The sequence below is a fragment of the Leptonychotes weddellii genome, chromosome 10 (genome assembly GCF_054177405.1).
Source record: "Leptonychotes weddellii isolate Sample4059 chromosome 10, ASM5417740v2, whole genome shotgun sequence".
NCBI lineage: Eukaryota > Metazoa > Chordata > Mammalia > Carnivora > Phocidae > Leptonychotes > Leptonychotes weddellii.
Window position 1 is genome coordinate 34011558 of NC_138378.1, and position 24658 is coordinate 34036215.

At 39.1% G+C, this 24658-nt stretch overlaps 1 long non-coding RNA gene across 1 annotated transcript in view; it reads right to left on the bottom strand.

The window, feature by feature from the left end:
* Window positions 1-2457: 2457 nt before the first annotated feature.
* Window positions 2458-24658, bottom strand: part of LOC145723841 (uncharacterized) — a 40187-nt gene continuing 17986 nt past the window's right edge. Inside the window, exon 5 of the long non-coding RNA XR_014149168.1 lies at window positions 2458-5921. This is a non-coding gene — a long non-coding RNA (uncharacterized LOC145723841). The remainder of the gene's footprint in view (window positions 5922-24658) is intronic.

Sequence of the window (24658 nt, forward strand, 5' to 3'; positions counted from 1 at the left end):
TAATTGGTCTCAACTTCATTAAAAGTAGTCTTTAGGATAACAAAGGCATGGACATGAGTCAAATATTAATCTTTTCATTCTCTATCTCATACCCTGCCTGCGAATTTCCGGGATCAGGACTAGGAATTATTTCTAAAGTAGGTATGTGGTGTCTTGAAAGATAGCAAGTCAATCATTTTTTTGGACACTTATCATGCGCCAGACACTCCACTAAGAACTCTGAAATACATTATCCTCTGGACACCCTCGTAGAGATTAAGAGTAGACTCATCTTGGAAGGCCAGTCTGTTGAAGTTGTCAGGGGATTAGCAGTATGTGAAGAGGACTTCCAAAGCTCCAACAAGGCCTTGCTTTATTTTTCTGAGAATGCTACATTCCTTTTCCAGTCAAATTTATTACAAAGTTATTTCAGCTAAACTTTATATATCAGCAGGGTAATCAAACAGGAATAAGAGAACAAGTGAGCCCCACTTACCTGTTTGGAAATGGCTGATGCTTGTGACAGGGCTTAGGGCAGAACTTGACATTTGTAAGTCAACTGCTCTGAAAATTATCACAGATACAAATCAGTCAAATATCCAACATCAGGAGGTCAAGGTAGAAGCAAGAGGGGATTTTTTTTTTTTTTTTTTTTGCTGTGGCATGAAACACTGCTCCCTTTTACTCAGCCCAGATGCTGATTTTTATATCAAAAATATTGATTGAAGAGGCTAGTGATTTTGGCTCTCACCCAAGTTTATTCAGGATCTTTCTTAATTAGGTTTAGGTCAGCTGCAATGCCCATGGCCAGGGTTAAGTCTGGCTCCAATCACCACATCATGCTCTCTACTTCATCACCGGCCAAGGAATAAGGCAAGGAAATTGCTGCTTTTTTGTTTCTCCAGCGCCTGAGTATGTTTTTCCCAGATTTTAAGCATGCATGGAACAAATCTGTAAGGAAGACCGAAAGAAGTGTAATGGCTTCACTGTGATGAGATGAATGTAGCCTACAAAATGACTGTGAGCCCCAGCAGGAACAAGGCTCCATGTGTGAAAAATGAATGGGTAGCAATGTGAGATCATAGAAAAAGATCTTGACATCCTTTGAGTGAAAATTTTTCACCAGGCTGATGCAGCCAATCAGTTTAGGAGTGTTTTTAAAAAGAAAAATAATCTCTTTTGTCAACAATACATGATTTCCCCATAATGTGTCTATTTTGTAAATAATTATAGTTAAGTCATGCAACTATCTTAATAGTGTCCATACCAGTTTCATATACTTTATGCCAGTCTTTTTAAAAACATCTCTGCCCAGGGGCACCTGGCCGGCTCAATCAGTAGAACATGCGACTCTTGATCTCGGGGTTGTTAAGTTCGAGTCCCACATTGGGTGTAGAGATTACTTAAAAAAAAATAAAATCTTAAAAAATAAAAAATGAAGGGATGCCTAGGTGGTTCAGTTGGTTAAGTGTCTTCCTTCAACTCAGGTCATAATCTCAGGGTCTTGGGATGGAGCCCCACATCAGGCTCTTTGCTTAGCAAGGAGTCTGCTTCTTCCTCTCCCTCTGCCTCCTCCCCCACTGATCATGTTCTGTCTCTGTCTCTCTCACTCTCAAATAAATAAATAAAATCTTTAAAAAAATAAAATAAAATAAATAATAATAAAAATAAAAAATAAACAAAAACATCTCTGCCCACATAAGGCATCAATACATCATGGTCACAAATTATAGATATCTATGATACAATAGGTTTTCCTATATGTGTAAAATAGTGTGTTGATATTAAAAAATATTATTCAATTTCCCTAAAACATTTTCAACTATATATCTATGAAGAGATTTTTAAAAAATTTTTTATTATGTTATGTTAATCAACATACATTACATCATTAGTTTTTGATGTAGTGTTCCATGATTCATTGTTTGCATATAACACCCAGTGCTCCATGCAGAACGTGCCCTCTTTAATACCCATCACCAGGCTAACCCATCCTCCCACCCCCTGCCCTCTAGAACCCTCAGTTTGTTTCTCAGAGTCCATAGTCTCTCATGGTTCATCTCCCCCTCCAATTTCCCCCCCCTTCATTCTTCCCCTCCTGCTATCTTCTTCTTCTTCTTGTTTTTTTTTTTAACATATAATGTATTATTTGTTTCAGAGGTACAGATCTGTGATTCAACAGTCTTGCACAATTCACAGCGCTCACCGTAGCACATACCCTCCCCAATGTCTATCACCCAGCCACCCCATCCCTCCCACCCCCACCACTCCAGCAACCCTCAGTTTGTTTCCTGAAATTAAGAATTCCTCATATCGGTGAGGTCATATGATACATGTCTTCTATGAAGAGATTTTTAACTCAAAAAATTCTTAGATAAAACTTCAAAATATATATTTGTAAGATATTTTATTAATGAGACAACTTTAAGTGGGATCAACCAAATGTATAGATTTCCTATATAGATAAATCTATGCCCTATCAATAGTCTATAATACCAGCATATTATACAGAAAAATTAAAATATTTTATTAAAGTGAGTCCATTTCTAATAAGATAACATTGTTTTTAAAATTACATTTTTAACTCTTTATACTATCTTTTATTTATAAAAGCCAAGTAAAGAAGAAACATGCCAGCTACTCAAATTAATCAACATAGACCTCAGTTGTGAATAAGATTAGAAGATCAGGGATTACCAGATATATTTGAGGAAAATCAGCAACGCCAAAATGAGTGACCAACATGAAAACAGAGAAAAACATTCAGTGACAGAAACAGACAATTGTGGGAAAGAGAACTTTTTAAATATTCTAATTATTATCCTTGTTGGTCAACCTAATTATATGAAGATATCACATGCACAAAACAAGATAGGTTGATATGAAAAGGAACTGGAGTTCATAAAAATTTAAAAATTTAATATTTAAATGTTTGGTGAAAATAAACCAAAAGAAAGCAAAGAAGAAAACTTTTTAAGATCTCAGTATATAAAGGAAAGGACAGGGGTGCCTGGCTGATTCAGCTGGTAGAGCATGCAAATCTGGATAGGGTGCTGAGTTTGAGCCCCTTGAGCATGGAGATTACTTTAAAAAAAATTTTTTTAAGGATTTTATTTATTTATTTGTCAGAGAGAGAGAATGTGAACACAAACGGGGAGCAGCAGGCAGAGGGAAAAGCAGACTCCCCACTGAGCAAGGAGCCTGATGCATGCGTCGATCCCAGGACCCTGCGATCATGACCTGAGCCAAAGGCAGACGCTTAACTGACTGAGCCACCCAGGCGTCCCTAAAAAAAAATTTTTTTTAAAGGGAAAAAAGAATATAAAGCAAAGGACAAAAAAAGACATAAGAGAAAATTTAAAAGCTATAATAGATCCATACGGGAGGACCAATATCCATCTAATAATAACTTGAGAAAGAAAAAATCAGGAAAACTGAAGGTAGAGGGGGAAAAAATCAAAGAAATAAAAGAACTGTTTCCCTGAGGCTGAAACAAAACAGAAGGTGGAAATGGCCCAGTATGTGCTGAGCTTATAAATAAAAATAGCTTTTCACCTAAACGCATCTTTATGAAACTTTGCTACCCCAAAGATAGAAGAACTAAAAAGTTTCCAGCATGAAAAAAAAACAATCTCAGCTACAAAGGTAAAAGTAATAGATTTTATTTCTGAGTATTATAAATGTGTCCTCCAGGGGCCCTGGGTGGCTCAGTCAGTTGGGGTTCCCACTCTTAATTTTGGCTCAAGTCATGATCTCAGGGTCATGGGATCAGCCCTGCATCAGGCTCTGCGCTGGGAGTGAAGCCTGTTTGGGGATTCTCTCTCCCCTTCTACTCCTCTGCTTAACCCCGCCCCCAGTGCGTGCGCGCGCGTGCGCGCGCTTTCTCTCTCTCAAAAAATAAAAATAAAATAAAAAAATAAATGTGTCCTCCAGAAATTTTGTTCCAGTTTCAGACCCATCAGCAGTGTATACAAGTACTCATTTTTCCAATCTGTGCCCATGCTGAGTATTACCATTTTTATAATCTTTGTCAATCTGATAGAAGAAAATGGGTTCTCATTAGTGTCTGATTCCCATTTACTAGTGATTCATTCTTGTTTGTGTGTGGATTGGCTATTTGCATTGGTCTTTTACCCATGTATTGCTTGAATCCCCTGACACTTTTTCTATCATAAAGTCTCATTAGCATTACTGGACACAAAAAGACAATGAAGCGATGCCTTCAAATTCAGAGGGAAAATAGCTTTAAATTTAAAATTCTATATCTAGAAAAATCTACCTAATTAAGAGAGGCCAAAATAGGGACTTTTTTGTATAAAAAGTCCAGAAAGTTTATTTCCTCAGTAATCTTTCTTTAAAAATTATTCGACTAATCTTCAAATGTAAATACATCCAAACTAAAGGAAGATATGGCATCCAGAAAAGAGCAGAATTTATCTAGGAGTACCATGCAAAGAAGTCTAAGAAAGATAATTTATTAATTAAAGTACAGTAAACTTTCCTAACATGAGGTGATGGGCTATTTTTTTGCTCATATAAATACAAGCCAAAATTAGTGTCTGGGGTTGGCAAGCACACTCCTCCACACAGTGTTTCAAGGACCCAGGCTATTTTCCTACCTGTGGCTCCACAGAGCCTTAAGACATAATCATTTCATACATAAATCATTTCATGTGTGGTTGAGGCTCTAGATTTTGACAAGTAAGAAAGGAAAAATGAGTGCAAAGGAAGCCCACCTCTTATCTCTGTCTGGTGAGTGACTTAACTCTGACTCTTTGGACACCTTCTGAGGAGTATGGCAGAGCCTGATTCCACCACCCAAGGGAGTATCCGGAGATTGATAAGAAGCAGATTTGAGGCAGATAACACCCTGATATCTCAGTTCCTAGAGATCCAGCCTTCCTCCCAACCTCCTAGAGATCCAGCTGCTCCAACACCATCCCATTTACCTCTATCAGATAGATGAGAACTTGTAAGCTCTAACCCTACTCCTGTGACGGAGGCCAGAGTCATGATCCCACAGCCAGCCAACCTGCAGGTCAGAACACCCACTTACACCATTTCTTGTTCTCATCACCTCCTTCCATTTGAATGCATTCACCTGGTTCCTCAGAAATGACATGGGCAGGGGCTGTCACATCTGAAAGCCCTCCTCAGCTAAGGCACCTTTGAGAAGCTGAGCTGGGCCAGCTAGAGGATAGGGTGTTGCAGAGCTGGGTGTCCATCCCCGTGCAGCTCTTAGGCAGTGGGACCTCTGTCCAGGCCACGAGAACTTCAGGCATGCTGAGTCTGGCCCGTATGCTCCTCAGGATGGGAAAAGCAAGGTGATAGGTTTCTCACTTCTGTGATCTTCACTCTGCCTCTCAAATTGTCACACCTCACTTTGGGACCCTCCTGGGTTTCATTAGCCATGGGGAAAGCCAGTCACCCAGGAATTAGTACAGGTTTGTTTGGGGTTGGCTCTTTTAAAATTCCACTTTCACAGGGTAATAGCCTGAGGTCAACTCTTCAGTGAATGCTGGAAAAGAGAAAATATGGCTCACTTTATGGCTTGTTTATCCATCTGCATCTTCCCTGGTGCACGTTCCTAGAGTCTCTCCTCTCCTGGGTTATGACCTTTCAGGGGTTTGCAGCTTGTTCAAAGCTACTCTTCAGTGACAGTTTAAGGACTAGGAGAGGTAGCCACTAAAAATAACAGCTTGTGCACTAATTCACTCCTGCCCTATGCCTATGTAGTGTCTTCCTCTGTTTTCACCATCCAGCCTTATATATAGTTGTGAGTGTTGTGAACATAGAATTTATATATAGTAGGTCCTCACCTTGCAGAAGTAAGAATCTGGGGACAAGCTTTTCAGAAAACTCTTGTTCATCAGAATTCCATGAGCATTCCTGTTCAGGCATTTTGGATTTATATTTCCAAAGTTCATGAAGAGACAGATGTTCTGTTAAAGGGGAAAAGTACCAGAAATACAAATCTAAGAGTCAGCTTCACACTTTGCCACTCACTTTTTTTGCTTCTTGAAAAAAAGTTTTGATAAAAAGATGCTTAATATGAAAGAGAAATAAGGTGACAGATTGAATTAACCAAGGAGCCAAGAACTTATTTCAAAGCTGTCCGTGTTCATCGTTGTGCTCTTGAGTTATACTCATAAGATTTTCCAAGGTCAAACTGCTTTCCACATTGTGTATTATCTATCAAATGTTACTGTACAAGATACGTTAAAAATGTTCATGCCTCTTAAATTTGAAATTCTCCCTCTGAGAAATACTGCAGAAATACTGAAGACCTTTAGTTTCTGGTAACATTTCAGTCTAAACAACCAGAAACTCTCTCATTGTAAAGTGAAAATACTAGAGAAAATGTAAGATCCTTTTAGACGCAGAGCTGAGCTTGCAGGAAAGTTAGGGAAGTCGCTTGGCATAAAAAAATGAAGAGGAACCTGGAATCTCAAGATGGAATAGCTGAGCTAAAACTCTGGAGGTTCTATAGGCGTTTTCTGTTCTCATAACTTAGAGGTTTGGGTTTTAACACCCATGTAGGGGACACAGAGAAGGACTCTGGCCAGTGAGAAGTAAGAAGCTGAACTAGAACAATCCACCCAAAGGCTGAGAAAAATGACAATGACATTTTTCTGTCTAGAATCTAAATGGAGAAATAAATGGTCTACTTTGAGAATTCATAACCATTGGTCTGACTTCATAGATTTGGCATTCAGATTTACACTAGAATTCTCATGTCTATAACTTAACACAAAACATGTTCTGAGTTCATAATACCCATTGCGTGCCTGGCAGAAGCTATCAGAAAATCTCTCTCAAGGGACATATTCTTTTTTATTTTAATGATTTTATTTATTTATTTATTTATTTATTTATTTATTTATTTATTTGACACAAACACAGAGAGAGAGACAGCGAGAGAGGAAACACAAGCAGGGGCAGAGGGAGAGGGAGAAGCAGGCTTCCCCCGGAGCAGGGAGTCCAATGTGGGATTCGATCCCAGGACCCTGGGATCCTGACCTGAGCCTAAGGCAGATGCTTAACGACTGAGACACCCAGGCGCCCTCAAGGGACATATTCTTACACCAGGATTCCCAATGAGGTCCCACAGAAGATGAGCTCATGGCCCAAAACTGCAAAACTCATGGGGAAAGAATCCACTATGAACAAGAGCACTAGAAGTTGTTACCAGAAACAAGGACAGTAGAATCCATAAAAAATCATGTTTAAATGATTAAAGAAAGACATTTTGGAAAATGAATGGAAAATATCAGAAGGAGGGGGCAGATTTGGAAAATGGAACTTTTAGGAATGTCAAAATATGATAAATCGAAAATAAAATCTCAATAGTAAGGTTAAATAGACAAAGCTTAAGAGAGAATTAGTAAACTGTAAGCAAGAAAATTTTTCAGAATGTGGCCCAATGAGACTAAGAGATAAAATATATATATATATATATGTAAGAGAACTTAATAACAAATTAAGGATAATTAAGGATATCATAAAGATCTAGCAACAAGGATCAAAGTATTATTTATAACATCTAAATGTTGGAAATAACATAACTGTCCATAAATAAGAGATTTACTAAATTTTGATGCCTCATTTTTAAAAATTTTTTTTTCTATTTTAAGATTTATTTAAGGTTAATGAACTCAAGGTTAAATGATACTGAAAAAAATGTATCTGTTGATATTAGAAGTATAAATATTTTTACAAAACTAATTAAATATTTAAAACATATATTTATATAATGTATAAGAAAAGATCTGGAAGACTATACCCGGTTTTCTCTGGATAAAGATGATGAATGTGTGTGTGTGGCGGCGGGGAGAAATGTGATCTTCCACAATTAAAAAATAAAACAAACTGAATTTGAAGGAAAAATACCAATATACTAGAATAGCTCAGAAAATTACTCTCTTGGGTTAACAGTTCTTTTTGTTTCCTGTCTTGATTTGAAATCCCTACTGGCTGGGTGCCAAGCCCTAAAGATACTAGTCAAGGCTGCTTACAGGTTTATGGCTCTGCATTCAGAGACAAAAGAGAGGAGAGGTCTCTTGAGAGGCCTTAGGATCCATCCAGAGTGAAACCCGGATCACAGATATGGAATGTTCATCACTCAGAGTCAATGTCTAGCCACCATGCCCCTTATCCCCCATAGTCACCTACTCTGAGGAGCCTATTACGAGTTTCTCAAGACACCCCACCAACTGCCTAGCAGCAAACATGGTGAGCATACTGACACAGCTGGACCCCATCCTGTTGTATAGGATGAATTTGTTGATTTCCCCGACACCACCATCCACCAAGTCTCCCTATGCTACAGAGTTTATGCTCTATGGGGACAGGATTGGCCATTCTCAATGTTCAGGGTAGGGACACTGACCTTCTCATCACTCATTCAGGCTTTGGGTTGGGTTCCTCATCTTATTCTGAATCTTGATTCCTGAGATTGACAGTCACTCACATGAACCCAGATACTCACATGAGAGAAATATAAGGAAAAAGTAATGATTTCAAGGGTACCCTCTCGCCTTGAACTATAAGCTTCCACTTCAGGAGTCACATCATTATATTGCAATAACAGTTATGTATCACTAGATAAAAACACTATCAATATACTCTCAGCACAACATTTCCAAACCAGGACAATCTTGTGCATAATAGCCTGATAATAACATCTTCATTTGGTTAAATGCCTGTAACCTGCTAAGCCCTAGTCTAAGGACCAAGCCCTAGTCTAAGCACCAAGTGGGTGTTTGGAGGGATTTCTTCCCCAACCAATGATATAATCTCAGTCTTCTGCAAAGTACCTAGCCTCATTTTCCCTTCTGTCTAGATTGCTGTCTGCTCTAAGTTCCCCCAATATAGAAATTCTCAAGCAACCCCTGAACATTTGTTAACTTATTTGCTTCTTAAAATAATATTTGAGTCCAGCATCACTATTTCAATGTTGAAAATGAGGAAATAGAATAAGAGAAGCAAGTAACTTGTCCATTGGAAAACAATGATATAAATCACCAAGCCATGAGAGCTTACACAGTCTGTCCAGCCCCAAAGGCCAAGCTCTCTCTACTCACCTAAACTGCCTCCCTACACCATCATTTGTTGAGTAATGGTGTGTCAGTCTCTGAACTAAACGTTGGGAAAGGAAGACAAACATTCTGTCCCTACCTGCAAGGTGTTCACATTCTGGTAAAAGAACCCAATGGTCTGGTTAAACATAACAAGTATTTTACTGAAGGCCAGCTGAGTTCGCAGCAGTAATTAATAGGAAGAGTCATGACATTGTTGGGCTTGTTTTAGTCTCTGCATTCCAGTACCTTCTTTTGGCAGATGTTCTGCCTATGTCTTCTTGTCCCACCCTGGAGATTACCTGCAGCTTGGTGGACATTTTCCTGCACACTGACAACTTCCTGCCATAATACTTGCATCCCTCTTCCTGAGGGTTTTCTCTGAGTAGCCCCCTGACCACATAAAACAGAAGTTGCTATCCCAGGAGCAACCCTCCCCAGTGAATGATGGGAATTGGCAGGTGGGCACTTCAATCTCTTGATAATTTGGGGGATAATTTGAAGGTATGTTCTATGTAATTTCTCAGAGTGTCTTCAGCAGGCTAGAGCTCCAGCTGCCCCTGGTGGTAAACTGCTCATCAATGAACACTTTACTGGCTGTTTTTTCTTTCTTTTCTCCCTTCCCCACTCTCTCACTATGCTTCTGGAATTGCCTACCAAATAAACTAACTACTGGCACCCAAATCCTTATCCCTGGTGTGCTGTTGGGTAAACCCAAGCAAAAAGACACCTTTCCCTTTCACCTACAAACATCTAACCTTGAGGCCTGTGATCACTGGAGTCACAAGATTTTGCCCAGTCAACTATAGCATTGTTGCAACCTACTCCAAGAAACCAAACATCGATATATCTATAGGATCATCCTGCCAAAAAACAAACAAACAAAAACAAAAACACCGGCTATCTACATAGTGTCCATACAGTGTCCAGTCTAGATCAGCTGAATTTCAGATAATTCACAGACACAAGTGAGAAATAAATGGTTATCATTATACATCACTGAGTTATCACACCAACAGATGGGAAGAGCCATACATTTTAAGATGGTAAGAACTAAAATGAAAGAAAAACAAAAGTTTGGGGAAATTATTTTCTCTCAAATATGGAAGACTTAAAAATAATATATTATATAATAAATTTTTAACAGTAATAAGAACCAATAAGAATTAAAAATAAATTTAAAAATAAATAGGGCGCCTGGGTGGCTCAGTTGGTTAAGCGACTGCCTTCGGCTCAGGTCATGATCCTGGAGTCCCTGGATTGAGTCCCGCATCGGGCTCCCTGCTCGGCGGGGAGTCTGCTTCTCCCTCTGACCCTCCCCCCTCTCATGTGCTCTCATTCTCTCTCTCTCAAATAAATAAATAAAATCTTTAAAAATATTAAATAAATAAATAAATAAATAAAAGACATGATATTTCACATAAATACATAAAGAAGAATATTGACTTCAGATTGCAATAAAAAGAAATACAAAATAAATCCATAGTAAGGCACCATTTCCAACTTTCTACCTATTAAATATGTGAATGATAGAAACTGAGTTGTGGAGAAACTAGTCTAGTCCTCTTAAAACAGAGTTCAAGCACTCTGCCACGAACACTAGGCCTCCCCTCCAGCATTATCTCCACCTCTTTCTCCCTTCAGCTCCACTCTCATATTTCTCTTTTTTTAAAGATTTGTTTATTTATTTTAAAGAGACAGAGAGCACCAGTGGGAGGGGCAGAGGGAAAAGAATCTCAAGCAGACTCCGTGCCGTGCGTGGAGCCTTTTGCAGCATTCGATCTCATGACCCTGAGATCACGACCTGAATTGAAACCAAGAGTCAGACATTTAACTGACTGCACCACTCAGGCGCCCCTCCACTCCCATATTTCTTAAATGTTCTTAGCTTCTTCCTGCCCCAGGCACCTCCCATCCATTGTTCCTCCTGCCTGGAAGTTTTTATTCCTCCCCAGCTTTTTACTGCTCCTTTCTGCTAATTGACATAAGTTTACTATGGATTGACAGGCAGAACTATTTACATTGTTTAAATCATTTTCTCTCTATTAATTTTTGTTTTGAGCACATCTACTTGATTTCATGCAAGGTAAGTGTATCAAATTCAAATCTACTTCTCTTCTTTATAATGGAATCCCCTCTAAAATGTAAATACAGAATGACATTTCATTGACCACCTGCTATGGGTATTACATTACTTTTTCACAGATTATTGCCTCACAAAATAATGGCAATAGCATTGCAAGGTAGCTCTAAATGTACTCATTTTTATAGATAAGGAATGAGAGACCTAAAGGGGAGGTAAAGGGACTTTGGGTTCAGCTCTGACATGTAAAGAGCTTGAAAGTGTCACTCCCATCCTTATAGCAAGAAATGACTAAACAAACTGAAAATCAATGACTTTCTTGGACCCATCAGAAAACTGAGGTGTGCAAAAAGCTGCTCGGAAATCTGGAGAGACTGAGCCATCCAAAAGTGATAGTCATGATCTGTTTACCTGGAACAGAAGCTGCTGGAGCCATAAAGTAGTAGGGACACTCAAAGGTAATTCTGATGAATTTCTGGAAGCTAAGTGTGAACTAGCATGAGAGTAAGAATCTCCTTAGGGCCTTGGACTTGGATGGGAGGCGGGGAGCAAATTCTCATGGGGTTTACCTCCAGGAAATCCATCAAGTTCTCACAGTGAAGAAGCCACTGGCCAGGAGGGGAGTAATCCTTATAAAAATATGTTCAGAACATTTCCATAACAAAGACATACTCTCCAAGGAAAAAAACATTGCCAGAGCCTTATCTCACCTGGGAAGGGGACATGTCTTCCACTCCAGTCCACTCTAGCCTTCTTGTTTCATCTAATGAGGAAGGGGTCAACATGGGACAGGGTTCCAAGGAAATAGATTGGGAACACTGCAACCAGGGAAGGAAGTAGGGAGCAGAGGGGAAAATAACTATAAACCACTAGTGAACCAATTGTAAAAGTCACAGCCCAAAGACAGGAGCTTACTAAAACACGGAGATTTAATTGGAAGTCTATAAATCATACTCCCTCCCCAACATCTTATCATAATACTAATAGGAGTCCAGTATAACAACAGTGGACCATAGCTAAAACTGCCGACCAGACTCCCTCTGATAAGGAATACTTAGGGAAGTCCAAAGTCAAGACAAAAACAAGGACACTAGAGAAATTCTAAATTCTTGCACCCATAGCTACAGCAAGGCTTAAACTCATAGTCCTAACCAGACAAACATAAATCCTCACACTAAAGGACAATTTACCTTAGTGCTTATTACCTAATACAACATACAACATACAAAAAAATATATAGTCTGAAGACACCAAGCAATCATCAGAACCAGACTCAGATATGACACTGATGTTTGAATTATAAGACAAGGAATTTAAGATAACTATGATTAATATATTAATGGCACTAATGGAGAGTATGGACAACATGCAAGAACAGATGGTTAACATAAGCAGAGAGATAAAAACTCCAAGAAAAAAATCAAAAGGGGATTTTAAAAATTTAAAAAGCACTGTAATTCAAATGAAGAATGCCTTTGATGGGCTCATCAGTAGATTTGACATGACTGGGGAAAGACAGTGAGCTGAAAGACAGGTTTAAGTTATCTTCAAGCTATAGAAATTTCCCAGAGCAGAAGATCCAAGAACTGTGGGGCAATTTTGAAAGGTGTAACATACAAGTAATTGGAGTACCAGAAGAAGAAAGAAATGATGAAGTAGTAGAAATGTTTGAAGTAATAATGGAAAAACCTTTCCAAAACTACTGATGGGTGCTAAAACATTGTAGATTCAGGAGGCTCAGGGAACCCTAGAAGGATAAATACAAAAACAAACAAACAAACAAAAACCAGAAACCCTAGGCATATCAAAATCAAACTGCAGAAAAAGACAAAAAGAAAATCTTGAAAGAAGCCACAGGGAAAAAACACCTTCCCTAAAGAACAAGAATAAGGATTATAGTGGACTTCTCATCAGAAACCTCCAGCAAAAGGCGAATGAAGTGAAATACTTGAAGTGTTGAAGAAAAAACCATCAACCTAGAATTCTATATCCAATGAAATAATCCTTCAAAATTGAAAGAGAGGGGCACCTGGCTGGCTCAGTCAGTGGAGCGTGCAACTCTTGATCTTGTGGTTGCTAGTTCAAGCCCCACGGTGGGTGTAGAGATGACTTAACAATAAAGTCTTTTTAAAAAGTTGAAAGAGAAATAAGGATTTTCTCTGACAAACAAAAACTGAGGGAATTCATCACAAGTAGACCTGTTCTGCAAGAAGAATGTTAAAAGAAGTTCTTCAGGTAGAAGAAAAATAATATAGGTCAGAAACTTAGATCTACATAAAGAACAAAAAAGCGTCAGAGAAGGAATAAGTAGAGGTAAAGTAAAATATTTTATTCTTATTATTCTTAGCTTAAATGATAAAAAGTAATAATTAACAGTATATTGCAATGAGTATAACATATAAATAAGTTTAAAAAGGACATTAATGTCACAAGGCATAGGAGAGATGAATTGGGAATATTTTGCCAAAAGGTACCTAAACTTCATGTAAAGTGTTATGATGTTATTGGAAGATGGACTTAGATTCACTTCTTTTTTAAAGATTTTATTTATTTATTAGAGAGAGAGAGAGAAAGCATGTGCAGAGGAAGAGGGAGAGGGACAAGCAGATTAATTATAATTTAATTACATCAATAATCACTTTAAATATGAAAGGTCTAAACACACCAATTAGGAGAGAAATTGCCCAAGTAGATGAAAAATCATAAGAGGTGGTTAGTGGGAAGAACCCAGATATGTTCCCCAAACTGTCTGACACCATAATAGAGGTTCTTGCTGCTTTATCAGAGCAAGTGGGTATTTCTTTTATTAAATAAATTTTTTTAAAAAAGACTCAGTCAGCCACTGACATGTTTGACATATAAATATCTCCTGAATTAAGTGACAACCATCAAAACCTAAAACAAACAAACAAATAAAAACTCCACATAAAGCAAAAATCTAAAACAACCTTAAATATTCAAAAAGTTGTTAAGGTGGTTGCGTATACCAGTTAGGAAAGCTCAGAGACAACCGTTCGAAGCCTGAGTTCCACAGCCCAACAGGGCCAGCTAGATTATCTCTGCCTTTTCACTCCATCTGTCTCCTCATTACCTCAAAATGGCCACGGTAGTTCTGGACTTCACATCATCATTCAAGACAGGGAAAAGAGGTAAGAGGTATGATGGCATTAGATGTCCCATTTTATCAGGAAAACAAATTCTTTCCCTGAAATTCCCCCAGAAGACTGCCTGCTTGCATCTTATTGGCTGGAACTATATCCCATAGCCATCCGTAGCTGCAACAAGATAGGGCTAAGAAAATGAGTATTTCACTTTTCTAATCTATATAAGTGAGGTAGGTGAGGGAGAAGAAAGTAGACAAACCCCTTACAGTGGCTACAGTTGCAGATCCCCCCCCCGAAAAGAGAAAATCTGATTTTCCAGATATTATTAGTTTTACCTATTCTTCCTTTGTTATCTAAAATTACGATTTCCCAAAAAAAAAAAGTTTTCATAGACTATTCTCTATATTAGCCACAAGTCCACTTAAAATTGAAACAAGTCTTTCTTCTTTGTCTAATTAATCCTTTTGCTGCCATTCTTGACACAGAGCTGGTCTCCAAGCTGTAACGGGGACTGTATGTTTGCTCCCGTGGATTTTGACACACATTTCAAATGATAAGATAAAATTTATGTGAACATGTTGCGCAGATGACAAATAAAACCCCTCTAGATTTTGCATATAGGAGGTTCAAGTTATTTCATTCTAGGAGGACACGGCACATTTGGTGTAGAGCACCAAATCAGGAGTCAGATAAAATGTTCTCAACTGCAAGTGTTTGAAAATCCAACCCCAGATGGTTTTCATAAACGATAAAAGGGGTTTCTCAGCTTCAGCAGGGTTTTATCCAGTGGGTCAGCAATGTCACTAAGGACTCTGTTTTTGTTTTTTTTGGGGGGGTGTTGCATGTGTTTTCTTCATCTGTCTTTTCTGCCATCAGTGACATTGGTTTCCCCCTAAGGCTGGGTTGTCTCATGCTCACGTAATGGCTGCCAACAACTACAGGGCTACTTATTGTCTCATACATGTGTAAAATTAAAAAAGATATAAAAATATGTCTTTCTCTTATCCCAGCTATTTAGTTTACTATAGTCCCTCACTCTGTTCTGATTAAACTGCACCAATCACCTTATCGGTAAGGATACAAAGATCTGATTGGCCAATCAAGGCCCGTCCTTATAGGTGGGGATGGGGTCAATTTCATGCCAAGTGCCAAGTGCATAGTTGCATAGGGGAGAGAGCCAATGGATGAGGGTGCTGCGGAGGCAACATAATTTCCACAAAACCCAGATCCTTGCATTCCTCCTTTACCATCCGGGAGCAGAGGTCCCCATGAATCCATCCTGACATATGAATAGGAAACCCTGCTCAACCCACCCTTCAGGGTCCCTGTGAGGACTGAGTAAGATCACGTAAATGAAGGTCCTTTGAAACGTGCTCGATGATGTAAGGTACACTTAAATTATTAAGTGCTGAAGGTAAACTTCTGGATGAATTTCCATTATACACATGGGGCAGCTACCGTCAGTGATCTACTGGATTCACTTGGCCTTTCCAACTTCCAATTGCTGACCCCACATCCCTTTGCTGAGGTTTTTCTCTGGACACTGGAGCCCTCTCTGCAAGTGTGGGAGTCAGGTCACAAGTGCTAAGGGATTTAACGTCTTTCTACCCCACCCTGGAGCAGCATAGCCTGTGAGAGACAGAGTTGGGAAATAAATGTATTAACCCTGAAGTGAAATAATTCTGGAACATGTTCTATACAAATCCCAGAGTAGTGCAGCTTGAGTAGGTTCCAGTAGTCCACCATGGTGACTGACTTCTTAATGCACCTTGTATTGGCTTCTTTCCCTCCTGGTCTCATTCCCCTTGTCTACCCCTGCATTCTGAACTGCCCCTCGAATAAACTTCTTACATTCATATCCTTCTCTTAGGGTCAGTTCTGGAGGAATCTAAACGAAGACATACATCAAACTAGTATGCAAATATGAGAATGCTTATTTGATATGAAAAGCGTATCCCAGACGTTTTATTTTAAAATACATTCAGTGATTCTTTTTAGGTGATTTGTGTGTGAGTTCTCATTTTCTATGTATAGCAAACCTTTGTTTCTAATTAATTCATTATGTTGCTGGGCTAACAGAGGGGTCAAACACAGCCTGCCTCCAGAGAAAGAAAAAACACAAGCAATGGTACACAGATGTATTTTTCACAAAGTCCTGTCCTGAAGATAGATAATGCTATTAGAACCTAGAATCTACAATTAGTATATTTATCCATAAAATACACACTAGACTGGGATGAATTCGCAGGTTTGAAGACAAAAGGAAAAAAAATATGTTCAAGATGCTTCACTTAACCATTATTTTTTAAAAAGTTTTGTTTTACCCAGAGTTCATTTCTATTACAACCAAGCTATTAAACTGAGCCAAACACGTCATTTCATTTAAGCTCATAAGAAATAATGGCCTATTGGGTTATATGAGCATTTTGAAAGGATAATTTGGTTTTGATCATTTAGCAGGGCTACATACGAGTATTATGTCAAGTTATATTTGTTTCCTAATTTTACAATTGAAATCAAACTTGGTTAAAAATTTAATCTGCCTCAGAGCCTTTGTACTTAGTGATCCCTGTGTCTGGATTGCATATCTCTGTATGGATGTTCTTTCTTACTATTAGGGTGGTGGAATGTCCTTCTCCACTCACTATCTCAAACTGTGCCTCGCTGTCCAATATTGTAGTTACTAGCCATATGTGGGTGTTGAGTGCTTCAGAGGTACTATAGATGTAAAATACACACTTGACTTTAAAGACTTAACATGGGGAAAAAAGAATGTAAAACATCTCATTAATAGTTTTTTATATTGATTACATGTTGAAATTTTATTTTGGATATACTGAGTTAAAAAACATTAAAATTTTGCCTTTTTCTTTTTTTTACTTTTCTTAATGTGATTAGAGGAAAATTTAAAATGACATATGTGGCTCATATTTTGGCTTGCATGGTATTTCTATTGTTCAGTGCTGATCCAGAGTAATGCCCACACGACCCTCAGCACCCTGCTCTATTGTCATCATAACACCTTATCACCCTAGAGTAAATTCTAAACTCTTTACCGTGTACTGGAATTACACAAGTCAATTCCAAAGTGTTTACTAGTATACTGTAAGCTCTAAGGGTCTTGTCGGCCAAGCTTACTCTAAACCAGTGTCTGGCACATAGTAGGGTCCGAAACATATTTAGGAAATGAATAGATGAAAGAATAAAGGAATGAATGGACCATGAGCTCTGTTTCCCTGGGGGCTCCGCCTGTCAGTTGCAACTCAAGCACACTGAGTATTCAGCAGGTTAGTGAGCAGGACTAGACCCCCCTAGAGGGGGAGCAGGGGCAGTCACACAAAAGAAACAGAACTGGGACATCTGGGTGGCTCGGTCAGTTAAGCGGCTGCCTTTGGCCCGGGTCATGATCCCGGGGTCCTGGAATCGAGTCCCACATCCGGCTCCTTGCTCAGCAGGGAGCCTGCTTCTCCCTCTTTCTCCCTCTGCTTGTGCTCTCTCTGTCAAATAAATAAAATCTTAAAAAAAAAAAAGAACTTGCTCACTGGCCATTTCTTAATTATATTTTGTGGTTTTCTTTAGGAAATCATAATCAGAAATGAAAGACAAGTTGGTTCATCTGGTAAGAATGACCAACACACCTAAGACAGAGCTAGCTGACCAGAGGATTTGCCAATTATTAGGCAGCTAATGACTCAGTAACTAAGGCGATTGACTGGGATCAAAAGGACTGTAACTGACCTTTGCTTAGCGAACAATCATTACAACAATCAAGAAACTGGAGGTACTTCTTTGGGCTAGAAGTCACCACTAATTGCTGGCCTCTGAGTCTCATAACTGCCATCAAATGGCTAACAGTGATATAATTAAACTTCATAGTTGACAACACCATTAAGATGAATGGGAAAGTTCACACTCCACTCACTACTATTATTCTTAGATTTGCCTGTCTGAACACTCAAAGACTTCATCCAGACCGAGTCAAAATGTACCTACACTTCATTCACTGACTTGGCTCAATCCTGGATAAAACATCAAGAGTCTGGGCTTAAGCAATCATGGTGCTTTATAAGTTAGGTGAAAAATTGTACTTTCCCCCTTATTATTTTATTCAAAGAACAGAGTAAGTATGTCGTATTCAACTCATGTCCAGGGAGGCCAGGGTTCAAGTTGTATCCTGGCAAATGATTTAGAAAGGTTTTAAACATATTTTTAACCTCTTTCTGTTGTTTCCTGATTTTGGACACACCCCCTGAGAAATAATTTAGTTTCCAAGAAAAAAAAGGAAGGGCTTCATTTTCATGAATATACTATTATAATTATTCCTTTCCTAAGACACAAACTACTTCAAAAAAAAATTAAAAACTTATCACCAGGATGAATATATAAATAACAAAGACTTTCTGGGATTTTCTACAGGTCTTTGTCAAAAGCCTGAAAAATGTGAACCTAATTAATATTTCAATATTCTTTTCCAGATATCACAAATGTTCAGTTATTTGGAAATGTCTGGATTATTAACTAAATGTTTTAGTTTTTAATATATCTTCATTATTATGGGGACATGACCTGATAAAGGGCAACTCTGTCTCTCTACCTTAACCTAAATGCCTGTAAGTTGTCTCCACTCATCTTTCATCTTTTTTTTTTAACCATTCATCTTTTTTTTTTAACCATTAATTCTCACCTCATCCCACAAACATACTCATTTTCATCCTTGTTCTCCTTTCTCTCCACTGCAATGTCTTCCTTTTCCCACTTGTTTCTCCAAGCCCTTACTGACATTTGATCCCTGTTCAATGCCTTCCTCCTCCCTGAAATTTGCACATAGTAATTGACTTCTATTTGAATAACAAACAACATGCTTAGTTTATTTCACTTCTTTCCTACCTTTCATCCTTCCTTTCTTCCATTCTCCTCCTTCCATGCATTTAAAAATCATCTATTGGGGGCGCCTGGATGGCTCAGTCAGCGAGCCTCCTACACTTGATTTCGGCTCAAGTCATGATCTCAGGGTCTCAAGCAGTCTCTCCCTTTCCCTCTGCCCCTCCTCTCTCTCTCTCTCAAATAAATAAATAATTCTTTAAAAAAACACACACATGTATGGCTCTTCTACTCTGCACCAAGACCTAGACAGTGAGTAATACAAAAACCTGGGTCCTGCCCTCATAAAGCTCCTCTAGGGGAAGAGACAAATATGAATCTGTTTATCTTGTCTCTATAGGTATCTCACAAGCCCCTTGAAGGCAGGAACCACTTTTCAAGTTGTAGAGCAAAGGAGATTCCCAGGAATGCCTCTTAATTGACTGTTGTCCCCTAAGTGAATTTGATATTTATGTTCATAACTGACTTGGTGTATTTGCCTCTAGGACTCTGACTCTGATTTTCAGGGACTAGTTGCCCACCATCCCCCAATCAGGGTCTTAAACCTTTGGCAGGGAGGGGGGGGGGCTGGATACTAAGGAAGTGAAGGGGGTGGAGCCTGAAGAAGCTGCCAAGATGGTGCCCATATCTAGAGATTTGTAAGTCAAGCTATCGCCTACACTTCAGTTGCAGTGATTCTTCCTCTTCCAAGGGTGGCCTCTGCTGTAGATCAACTCCTTCAACCAACAGTGTTGACTTCACTCCTGCACAAACAAGTCCTGAGGCCTGATCCAGGAACTCTTACCTGGATAGCTTTATCTAGCTGTAATAAAGCCCAGTTAACAAACATGTGAATTTATCCTTAAAAGATCATTTTGTACTAAAGTTTCTCTCTTCAAAATGATTCCAAATAGGTAAAGTAGCAAATTTCTCCTGGTACATATAAATGTGAGTTGATTTCCCAAAACTCAAATAATACATCATTTTAAAATAAGGTCCCAAAAGGCACTGAGGCAACTTCATTGACTTTTTGCATGTACTTCCTTCATAATCTCTGAAATCAAGCCAACAGAGACAATCTGAGACTTAAACCATAGAAATGAATAAAGAGTAAGTTAAAGTTGTCAATGCCGAATGTCCTTCGTGCAATAATCTGCGTTGGGTAAACGGGTCTCCCTTGGAACACTCTCAGCTGTACCTTTGCCACTTGGAGATGCATCTGTTCCTTTAAACTGTAATTTTCCTAGAGCAGAGACCTATGGAGAATGTCTTCGTATTACTGCAATTAGCACTAAATTTTATGTTCCTAGAAGTTGGTCAACCCCAAGACTAAATAATAAACCTCAACATCATGAGAACCATCACTATAAACTCTAAGTCACCTTCTAGTAAAAAACTTCTCTTTGAGGCTTTTTGGATCTCACTTCCCAACCAAGCGAACAAGAGGAGTGCAGCGTATGCTGCCAGAGAAAAGCGCTGAATTTGGAATATGTTTTGCTTATTTTACCATAAACACACTTGACTTAATTCATCTTACATGCAATGCAGTATGTAGTTAGAAAGAAAGAAGAAAGAAAGAAAGAAGAAAGAAAGAAAGAAAAAGAAAGAAAGAAAGAAAGAAAGAACCCTGAAAATACCAATAGAGGAACCAAAGAAGGAAAATGACATTTGAGTTAAATTTTCACCTTCTCTGGATTTTGTTACCGAGGGCAGCTCCCCGCCCCCCAGTGAGGGGGAGGGGTTAGCAACTAGCTTCATTAGCCATAATAATAATTACACACACTTTCAAAGAGGCTTTTATCCCCAAGGCTTGAAGTGCTCTATAAACATTAATTAATTTAAGCTCTGGGTAGTCCAGTGCCATTCTGTCTTTTGTAAAGAAGGGTAAACAGAAGTGCAGGATGTTAAGTGGTTTCCACTAGGCTTAGTTCACCCAGTCACTGCGTGGCTAGGAACAACAAAATCGGGCCTGGATGACAGCCTCCAAAACCAGGCACAGGCACTGGGGGCTGGGAGGGAGAGAAGGAAGAGGGGATTCTGCAAAGTGGGGGAAAGTAAGAAATGGCTACATTTTAACCAAAGTAACAGGCAAACTTCACTACATTTTAACCAAAGTAACAGGCAAACTTCGTCACCTCACAGATGGCAAAAGGGATCGCGGTGGGGAGAAGATAACTGTGCCCCTCTCCCCCAGTTTTTTCAAGGCAAAGCTTCTCAAGCTTTGACTGGAGACAACTCACCTAGGCCTGCTTGCTAAACTATGGGCCCTGATTGAGGGCACTGGTGAGGCCTGAGGGTCTTCACTTCTAAACAAGGTCTCAGGTGATGCTGAAGGCTGCTCCTGGCCATGGATCGCATTCTGTCATAATTGCCTGTGTCATTTTCTTATTGTGAATCTTTTTCTTTATCCAATTCTGTACTAATTGGTTTGTTTTTCAATGCCCATATCTTATGTTTTATTTTTTCCTTTTAAAATTGTGGTCTGATGTCTATAGGGGGAAACACACAGGCCTGCCTTAAATGCTTGGTTCTATGAATTCTAACAAAAGTGTGCCTGGGTAATCCACACCCCTATCAAGATAGAGATCATTGCCATCACCCCAGAAAGTTCACAGCCCCCATTTTGTGTAGCTTGGTTAGAAGATATATCTGTACAAGGTCACAATAAAAACAAGCCCTTCATTAACTTTGAAAATGAGTGGCACATTACTATTCTTAAGCGTTTTAAGTTCAGAAAATGGAGTCATCATCAACCCCACTCATTTCACCGTGACTTTCTATGGAATTTGGAGGCAGAGTTGCAAACACATTATGCTGCAAACATCAGCTGGAATCTAGGTCACCTGCCCTTTGATCCCAGCCTAGAGAGACTGCCAGGCCTTTGAGCAGGTCTGCCTTGGCTCTTCCTACAAAATGCACAAAGGAATTTCACCTCACAATATTTATTATTCAATATTAGTATTTTTAGTGTTTCTCAGCCTTTCCTTAAAGATGAAATGCCAAGTTTTTAAAGATTTTTTCTAAAGAGGAAGCACTAGGTGAAGGCAAATTTGCACTATTTGAGCAAAGGAGAGAACATGGTTAAGCTGATAAGAAATAAACCATGGGATTGCATTTAAACAATTCTAAACCACAAAGATGAAAAGGAAGACGTTTAATCAGTCATTCAAAGTTTTCTTTTTTCCTATATGAAGATAAACATCTGGACATTTGGAAACATTTGGGTAATTAACTCTTTTTTTTTTGTTTTTCATCATAAACTAATTGAGCAACTTCTACTGAGGGCAGGGTTATCTATAAAGCATGCTGTTAAGTTCCTCGGGGATATGGGTCTGTATAGGCTCTGGAAAAGTTTATAGTCTCCTTTACAATCACATTCAGCAAGGTAAGAGCCTTTAGGAAGGCACAAGAGAGGAGGAGGGAGGTTGAATAAAGGGCATATCCATCTGGGAAGAGCAGAGGAAAGCTCATGGGGGAGTGGCCTTTGAGATGAGACCTCAAGGACAACAGGTGACAGATGGGCAGCAGGTATGCCAGGCAAAAAAATAAAAATAAAACAGACCAGTAAAGGCAGAAAAGTGGGAAGAAGTACATGAGAGTGTTGGGAAACAAATTTTTTGTTATCCTGTCAAAAGAGAAAAAAGCAAAATGAGTGCTATTTTCTTTTTTTTTTTTTTTTATGATTTTTATTTGACAGTGAGAGAGACAGAGAGAGAACAAGTCAGGGGAGAGGGAGAGGGAGAAGTAGAGTCCCCACTGAGCAGGGAGCCAGACATGGGGCTCCATCTCAGGACCCTAGGATCATGACCTGAACTAAAGGCAGACATTTAACTGACTGAGCCACCCAGGCACCCCATGAGTTATATTTTCATTTGAAACTGGTAGTTATAGCAAAATGTAACTCTGCGCTTAAAGATTATATTCATGCATCTTTCATTCATCAAATGTAACTGAGAGCCCGCTGTGTATCTGGCCCTGTGCTAGGCTTTGGGCACGCTCAGATGAAACAAGACAGACCCAGGCACTAAGCTCTTGAAGCTCCCTGTCTTGTTGGGGAACCAGCCAAAAGACGAGCAAGTAAACAAATAGTACACATTTACAGATAATGAAAAATGCAATAAATGAAAGAGATACAGACCCATGGTAAAGACAAATATAAGAGGAGGGACCTATTGTATATAGTATGACCAAAGAAGACCTCTGAGGAGGTGACACTTCAGCTAAAATCTGAAAGACAAAAAGCGGCTAGGCTTTGGGGAACTGGGAAGTGCGGGGATGGTCAGACAACAGAGTCATTGTGCAAAGACCCTGACACAGAAAAAAATGGACGTGTTCCAGGCACTGTCAGAGAAACAATGAGAAGACAAAGTGGGGCAAACAGGCAAAGACCAGATCCTGTAGATTCTTATTGGCCATGGCAAGGAATTTGCATCTTATTCTAAGTGCAATGCACAACCCCGATAGGTTCTCAGATGGGAGTGGCATGACCTGATTTGCATGTTTCAAAGATTATTCCTATGACTAAGTCCTAGAGATCTACTATATAACATAATGCCTATAGTTAGTAATATTGTATAGTAGACTTTAAAATTTGCTAAAAGGCTAGATCACAAGGGTGCTCTTATCACAAAAATGATAATAATCATAGCAAAAATAAAGAGAACGGGGGCGCCTAGGTGGCTCAGTCGTTAAGCATCTGCCTTCGGCTCAGGTCATGATCCCAGGGTCCTGGGATCGAGTCCCACATCAGGCTCCCTGCTCGGCAGGAAGCCTGCTTCTCACTCTCCCATTCCCCCTGCTTGTGTTCCTGCTCTCGCTATCTCTCTCTCTGGCAAATAAATAAATAAAATCTTTAAAAAAATAAATAAATAAAGAGAACGGGAAGAAACTTCTGGAGGTGATGGGTATGTTTATGGCATAGATTATGCTAATGGATTCACAAATGTATAGTTATCTCCAAACTCATCAAGTTGTATATATTAAATATGTACAGCTTTTTGTATGTCAATCATACCTCAGGAAAGCAATTTTTTTAAAGAGTGGGAACATGTAAAGTTAATGTATTCTGAAAAAAAAAATCATCCCTACTGCTATGTGGAGAAAGGGATTGAAAGACAAGAGTGAAAATGAGAAGGTCAAGGCTGTTGGAGGGGCCTTGGGGCCTGAAGGAGGCCTGGCTGAGTGGCTGGGTCTGTGGGTAACAGCTTGAGGAACTTCAAATGTATTTGGGGGATAGAGAGCCAGCAAGTGGCATAAACTACTATTCCTATGCTACCAAAAGTTACCTAGGTAATGTTTATGTGCAAAGAAAGAAAATGAGAAGAAGAAGTACATGCAGATCTTCACTCTGAGCGATCAGAAATCTCACAAATACAGGTTCAGTTTTCCCTGATGTAATGACCTGTGAAAATTTAAACATGAAGAAAAATTGGGGATGAGGCAATAAAAAATTGTAAGTTTCGTTAAATGATAAATTTTTTTTGAAGATATCCATCCCTCCTAATCTCTGCCCCCTTCCGGCTGAGCACAGTCAGAGGTGTGCTGATAAATAGTTA